Below are 8,014 nucleotides of genomic sequence, written 5' to 3' on the forward strand. Positions count from 1 at the left end.
ACAATTCAGGAGTTGGTGTCAGCTCAGCAATTTCTCACTTCCCCTAAGAAGCGGAATTCTGCAAATTGCTGCCTTTGCTCTTGAAAGGATGTCATCAGGGGGGTGTTTTGGTGTCATACACTGAAAACAGAGCAGAAACGGTGAAATATTCCCATGATATGCATGGTCCCTGCCCCAAAGCACCATGACTCAGCCTAAGGAGATCTGCAGCTTATTTTTTTGTACTGCCAGCAGATTGTGGAAGTACAGTATAAAAACCATCCTTATGGAGAGATCATGGTATTTTAGGCTTAGTCAAAGTGTCTCAAGTAGCTGGGGTTTTTGCTTGGGCCTAATCCATACGGTCTTATGGCTTTCCTGCTAGTCTGAAGACGAATGTGCTAGAAACTATAAAGCAAAAACATGTCCTGCAGCCTAGCCTTGCCTTGCCTGTCCTTGCCTGTCCTAGCCTTGCCTTATTTCCTTCTCATCCTGTTCTCTGTCCCATCCTCTCTCACTAAGCCCTCGTCTGGCTGCATGTCTCTTCTTTCCTTTTCTCTCACTCTCCTGCTTCCTGCCTCTTTTCTTGCAATTCCTCCACCTCACTCCTGCAGCCCAACATTACTTTTTATTCTTCCTTCCCTTTCTCCTGCTCCCTTCTCTTTCTCCCTCTGTCCCATATCTTTCTTCCCGACTTGTCTCTTGGAGACTTTGGGCCAAACTGGCCCCAAGTCTGGGCATGGTTTGACAAGTTTTCAGAGGCCTGGCTGGTGGCAGCAGGGACACCAGGCAGTGAAAGGCCCGGGGCTGACAGGCTCTCCATCCCCTAGGGGGCGCCTGGCTGCCACACCCAGCTGACATTGAACCTTTGTCTCAATGCCCGCTACCGTGGTGAGGATGCGGTGGCTCTGCAGGTGACAGGGACACTGCAGGACTTGGTGTCAGCTCAGCAATTTCTCACTTCCCCTAAGAAGCGGAATTCTGCAAATTGCTGCCTTTGCTCTTGAAAGGATGTCATCAGGTGGGTGTTTTGTCGTCATACACTGAAAACAGAGCAGAAACTGTGAAATATTCCCATGATATGCATGGTCCCTGCCCCAAAGCACCATGGCTCAGCCTAAGGAGATCTGCAGCTTATTTTTTTGTACTGCCAGCAGATTGTGGAAGTACAGTATAAAAACCATCCTTATGGAGTGATCTTGGTATTTTAGGCTTAGTCTAAGTGTCTCAAGTAGCTGGGGTTTTTGCTTGGGCCTAATCCATATGTCTTATGGCTTTCCTCCTAGTCTGAAGACGAATGTGCTAGAAACTATAAAGCAAAAACATGTCCTGCAGCCTAGCCTTGCCTTGCCTGTCCTTGCCTGTCCTAGCTTTGCCTTATGTCCTTCTCATCCTGTTCTCTGTCCCATCCTCTCTCACTAAGCCCTCGTCTGGCTGCATGTCTCTTCTTTCCTTTTCTCTCACTCTCCTGCTTCCTGCCTCTTTTCTTGCAATTCCTCCATCTCACTCCTGCAGCCCAACACTACTTTTTATTCTTCCTTCCCTTTCTCCTTCTCCCTTCGCTTTCTCCCTCTGTCTCATATCTTTCTTCCCAACTTGTCTCTTGCAGACTTTGGGCCAAACTGGCCCCACGTCTGGGCATGGTTTGACAAGTTTTCAGAGGCCTGGCTGGTGGCAGCAGGGACACCAGGCAGTGACAGGCCCGGGGCTGACAGGCTCCCCATCCCCTAGGGGGCGCCTGGCTGCCACACCCAGCTGACATAGAACCTTTGTCACAATGCCCGCTACTGTGGCGAGGATGCGGTGGCTCTGCAGGTGACAGGGACACTGCAGGACTTGGTGTCAGCTCAGCAATTTCTCACTTCCCCTAAGAAGCGGAATTCTGCAAATTGCTACCTTTGCTCTTAAAAGGATGTCATCAGGTGGGTGTTTTGGTGTCATACACTGAAAACAGAGCAGAAACGGTGAAATATTCCCATGATATGCATGGTCCCTGCCCCAAAGCACCATGACTCAGCCTAAGGAGATCTGCAGCTTATTTTTTTGTACTGCCAGCAGATTGTGGAAGTACAGTATAAAAACCATCCTTATGGAGAGATCTTGGTATTTTAGGCTTAGTCTAAGTGCCTCAAGTAGCTGGGGTTTTTGCTTGGGCCTAATCCATACGGTCTTATGGCTTTCCTCCTAGTATGAAGACGAATGTGCTAGAAACTATAAAGCAAAAACATGTCCTGCAGCCTAGCCTTGCCTTGCCTGTCCTTGCCTGTCCTAGCCTTGCCTTATTTCCTTCTCATCCTCTTCTCTGTCCTATCCTCTCTCACTAAGCCCTCGTCTGGCTGCACGTCTCTTCTTTCCTTTTCTCTCACTCTCCTGCTTCCTGCCTCTTTTCTTGCAATTCCTCCATCTCACTCCTGCAGCCCAACACTACTTTTTATTCTTCCTTCCCTTTCTCCTGCTCCCTTCGCTTTCTCCCTCTGTCCCATATCTTTCTTCCCGACTTGTCTCTTGGAGACTTTGGGCCAAACTGGCCCCAAGTCTGGGCATGGTTTGACAAGTTTTCAGAGGCCTGGCTGGTGGCAGCAGGGCCAGCAGGCAGTGACAGGCCCGGGGCTGACAGGCTCCCCATCCCCTAGGGGGCGCCTGGCTGCCACACCCAGCTGACATAGAACCTTTGTCACAATGCCCGCTACCGTGGCGAGGATGCGGTGGCTCTACAGGTCACAGGGACACTGCAGGACTTGGTGTCAGCTCAGCAATTTCTCACTTCCCCTAAGAAGCGGAATTCTGCAAATTGCTACCTTTGCTCTTGAAAGGATGTCATCAGGTGGGTGTTTTGGTGTCATACACTGAAAACAGAGCAGAAACTGTGAAATATTCCCATGATATGCATGGACCCTGCCCCAAAGCACCATGCCTCAGCCTAAGGAGATCTGCAGCTTCTTTTTTTTACTGCCAGCAGATTGTGGAAGTACAGTATAAAAACCATCCTTATGGAGAGATCTTGGTATTTTAGGCTTAGTCTAAGTGCCTCAAGTAGCTGGGGTTTTTGCTTGGGCCTAATCCATACGGTCTTATGGCTTTCCTCCTAGTCTGAAGACAAATGTGCTAGAAACTATAAAGCAAAAACATGTCCTGCAGCCTAGCCTTGCCTTGCCTGTCCTTGCCTGTCCTAGCCTTGCCTTATGTCCTTCTCATCCTGTTCTCTGAGCCATCCTCTCTCACTAACCCCTAGTCTGGCTGCATGTCTCTTCTTTCCTTTTCTCTCACTCTCCTGCTTCCTGCCTCTGTTCTTGCAATTCCTCCATCTCACTCCTGCAGCCCAACACTACTTTTTCTTCTTCCTTCCCTTTCTCCTGCTCCCTTCGCTTTCTCCCTCTGTCCCATATCTTTCTTCCCGACTTGTCTCTTGCAGACTTTGGGCCAATTTGGCCCCAAGTCTGGGCATGGTTTGACAAGTTTTCAGAGGCCTGGCTGGTGGCAGCAGGGACACCAGGCAGTGACAGGCCCGGGGCTGACAGGCTCCCCATCCCCTAGGGGGCGCCTGGCTGCCACACCCAGCTGACATAGAACCTTTGTCACAATGCCCGCTACCGTGGCGAGGATGCGGTGGCTCTGCAGGTGACAGGGACACTGCAGGACTTGGTGTCAGATCAGCAATTTCTCACTTCCCCTAAGAAGCGGAATTCTGCAAATTGCTGCCTTTGCTCTTGGAAGGATGTCATGAGGTGGGTGTTTTGGTGTCATACACTGAACACAGAGCAGAAACTGTGAAATATTCCCATGATATGCATGGTCCCTGCCCCAAAGCACCATGACTCAGCCTAAGGAGATCGGCAGCTTATTTTTCTTGTACTGCCAGCAGATTGTGAAAGTACAGTATAAAAACCATCCTTATGGAGAGATCTTGGTATTTTAGGCTTAGTCTAAGTGTCTCAAGTAGCTGGGGTTTTTGCTTGGGCCTAATCCATACGGTCTTATGGCTTTCCTCCTAGTCTGAAGACGAATGTGCTAGAAACTATAAAGCAAAAACATGTCCTGCAGCCTAGCCTTGCCTTGCCTGTCCTTGCCTGTCCTAGCCTTGCATTATTTCCTTCTCATCCTCTTCTCTGTCCCATCCTCTCTCACTAACCCCTCGTCTGGCTGCGTGTCTCTTCTTTCCTTTTCTCTCACTCTCCTGCTTCCTGCCTCTTTTCTTGCAATTCCTCCACCTCACTCCTGCAGCCCAACACTACTTTTTATTCTTCCTTCCCTTTCTCCTGCTCCCTTCGCTTTCTCCCTCTGTCCCATATCCTTCTTCCCGACTTCTCTCTTGGGGACTTTAGGCCAAAATGGCCCCAAGTCTGAGCATGGTTTGACAAGTTTTCAGAGGCCTGGCTGGTGGCAGCACGGACACCAGGCAGTGACAGGCCCGGGGCTGACAGGGTCCCCATCCCCTAGGGGGCGCCTGGCTGCCACACCCAACTGACACAGAACCTTTGTCACAATGCCCGCTATCGTGGCGACGATGCGGTGGCTCTGCAGGTGACAGGGACACTGCAGGACTTGGTGTCAGATCAGCAATTTCTCACTTCCCCTAAGTAGCGGAATTCTGCAAATTGCTGCCTTTGCTCTTGAAAGGATGTCATGAGGTGGGTGTTTTGGTGTCATACACTGAACACAGAGCAGAAACTGTGAAATATTCCCATGATATGCATGGTCCCTGCCCCAAAGCACCATGACTCAGCCTAAGGAGATCGGCAGCTTATTTTTCTTGTACTGCCAGCAGATTGTGGAAGTACAGTATAAAAACCATCCTTATGGAGAGATCTTGGTATTTTAGGCTTAGTCTAAGTGTCTCAAGTAGCTGGGGTTTTTGCTTGGGCCTAATCCATACGGTTTTATGGCTTTCCTCCTAGTCTTAAGACGAATGTGCTAGAAACTATAAAGCAAAAACATGTCCTGCAGCCTAGCCTTGCCTTGCCTGTCCTTGCCTGTCCTAGCCTTGCCTTATTTCCTTCTCATCCTCTTCTCTGTCCCATCCTATCTCACTAAGCCCTCGTCTGGCTGCATGTCTCTTCTTTCCTTTTCTCTCACTCTCCTGCTTCCTGCCTCTTTTCTTGCAATTCCTCCACCTCACTCCTGCAGCCCAACACTACTTTTTATTCTTCCTTCCCTTTCTCCTGCTCCCTTCGCTTTCTCCCTCTGTCCCATATCTTTCTTCCCGACTTGTCTCTTGGAGACTTTGGGCCAATTTGGCCCCAAGTCTGGGCATGGTTTGACAAGTTTTCCGAGGCCTGGCTGGTGGCAGCAGGGACACCAGGCAGTGACAGGCCCGGGGCTGACAGGCTCCCCATCCCCTAGGGGGCGCCTGGCTGCCACACCCAGCTGACATAGAACCTTTGTCACAATGCCCGCTACCGTGGCGAGGATGCGGTGGCTCTGCAGGTGACAGGGACACTGCAGGACTTGGTGTCAGCTCAGCAATTTCTCACTTCCCCTAAGAAGCGGAATTCTGCAAATTGCTGCCTTTGCTCTTGAAAGGATGTCATGAGGTGGGTGTTTTGGTGTCATACACTGAACACAGAGCAGAAACTGTGAAATATTCCCATGATATGCATGGTCCCTGCCCCAAAGCACCATGACTCAGCCTAAGGAGATCTGCAGCTTATTTTTTTTGTACTGCCAGCAGATTGTGGAAGTACAGTATAAAAACCATCCTTATGGAGAGATCTTGGTATTTTAGGATTAGTCTAAGTCCCTCAAGTAGCTGGGGTTTTTGCTTGGGCCTAATCCGTACGGTCTTATGGCTTTCCTCCTAGTCAGAACACGAATGTGCTAGAAACTATAGAGCAAAAACATGTCCGGAAGCCTAGCCTTGCCTTGCCTGTCCTTGCCTGTCCTAGCCTTGCCTTATGTCCTTCTCATCCTGTTCTCTGTCCCATCCTCTCTCACTAAGCCCTCTTCTGGCTGCATGTCTCTTCTTTCCTTTTCTCTCACTCTCCTGCTTCCTGCCTCTTTTCTTGCAATTCCTCCATCTCACTCCTGCAGCCCAACACTACTTTTTATTCTTCCTTCCCTTTCTCCTGCTCCCTTCGCTTTCTCCCTCTGTCCCATATCTTTCTTCCCGACTTGTCTCTTGCAGACTTTGGGCCAATTTGGCCCCAAGTCTGACATGGTTTGACAAGTTTTCCGAGGCCTAGCTGGTGGCAGCAGGGACACCAGGCAGTGACAGGCCCGGGGCTGACAGGCTCCCCATCCCCTAGGGGGCGCCTGGCTGCCACACCCAGCTGACATAGAACCTTTGTCACAATGCCCGCTACCGTGGCGAGGATGCGGTGGCTCTGCAGGTGACAGGGACACTGCAGGATTTGGTGTCAGCTCAGCAATTTCTCACTTCCCCTAAGAAGCGGAATTCTGCAAATTGCTGCCTTTGCTCTTGAAAGGATGTCGTCAGGTGGGTGTTTTGGTGTCATACACTGAAAACAGAGCAGAAATGTGAAATATTCCCATGATATGCATGGTCCCTGCCCCAAAGCACCATGACTCAGCCTAAGGAGATCTGCAGCTTATTTTTTTTGTACTGCCAGGAGATTGTGGAAGTACAGTATAAAAACCATCCTTGTGGAGAGATCTTGGTATTTTAGGCTTAGTCTAAGTGCCTCAAGTAGCTGGGGTTTTTGCTTGGGCCTAATCCATACGGTCTTAAGGCTTTCCTCCTAGTCTGAAGACGAATGTGCTAGAAACTATAAAGCAAAAACATGTCCTGCAGCCTAGCCTTGCCTTGCCTGTCCTTGCCTGTACTAGCCTTGCCTTGTTTCCTTCTCATCCTCTTCTCTGTCCCATCCTCTCTCACTAAGCCCTCGTCTGGCTGCATGTCTCTTCTTTCCTTTTCTCTCACTCTCCTGCTTCCTGCCTCTTTTCTTGCAATTCCTCCACCTCACTCCTGCAGCCCAACACTACTTTTTATTCTTCCTTCCCTTTCTCCTGCTCCCTTCGCTTTCTCCCTCTGTCCCATATATTTCTTCCCGACTTGTGTCTTGGAGACTTTGGGCCAAAATGGCCCCAAGTCTGAGCATGGTTTGTCAAGTTTTCTGAGGCCTGGCTGGTGGCAGCAGGGACACCAGGCAGTGACAGGCCCGGGGCTGACAGGCTCCCCATCCCCTAGGGGGCGCCTGGCTGCCACACCCAGCTGACATAGAACCTTTGTCACAATGCCCGCTACCGTGGCGAGGATGCGGTGGATCTGCAGGTGACAGGGACACTGCAGGACTTGATGTCAGCTCAGCAATTTCTCACTTCCCCTAAGAAGCGGAATTCTGCAAATTGCTGCCTTTGCACTTGAAAGGATGTCATGAGGTGGGTGTTTTGTCGTCATACACTGAAAACAGAGCAGAAACTGTGAAATATTCCCATGATATGCATGGTCCCTGCCCCAAAGTACCATGACTCAGCCTAAGGAGATCTGCAGCTTATTTTTTTGTACTGCCAGCAGATTGTGGAAGTACAGTATAAAAACCATCCTTGTGGAGAGATCTTGGTATTTTAGGCTTAGTCTAAGTGCCTCAAGTAGCTGGGGTTTTTGCTTGGGCCTAATCCATACGGTCTTATGGCTTTCCTCCTAGTCTGAAGACAAATGTGCTAGAAACTATACAGCAAAAACATGTCCTGCAGCCTAGCCTTGCCTTGCCTGTCCTTGCCTGTCCTAGCCTTGCCTTATTTCCTTCTCATCCTCTTCTCTGTCCCATCCTCTCTCACTAAGCCCTCTTCTGGCTGCATGTCTCTTCTTTCCTTTTCTCTCACTCTCCTGCTTCCTGCCTATTTTCTTGCAATTCTTCCATCTCACTCCTGCATCCCAACACTACTTTTTATTCTTCCTTCCCTGTATCCTGCTCCCTTCGCTTTCTCCCTCTGTCCCATATCTTTCTTCCCGACCTGTCTCTTGCAGACATTGGGCCAAACTGGCCCCACGTCTGGGCATGGTTTGACAAGTTTTCAGAGGCCTGGCTGGTGGCAGCAGGGACACCAGGCAGTGACAGGCCCGGGGCTGACAGGCTCC

This window comes from Columba livia, unplaced genomic scaffold, assembly GCF_036013475.1.
Source record: "Columba livia isolate bColLiv1 breed racing homer unplaced genomic scaffold, bColLiv1.pat.W.v2 Scaffold_148, whole genome shotgun sequence".
NCBI lineage: Eukaryota > Metazoa > Chordata > Aves > Columbiformes > Columbidae > Columba > Columba livia.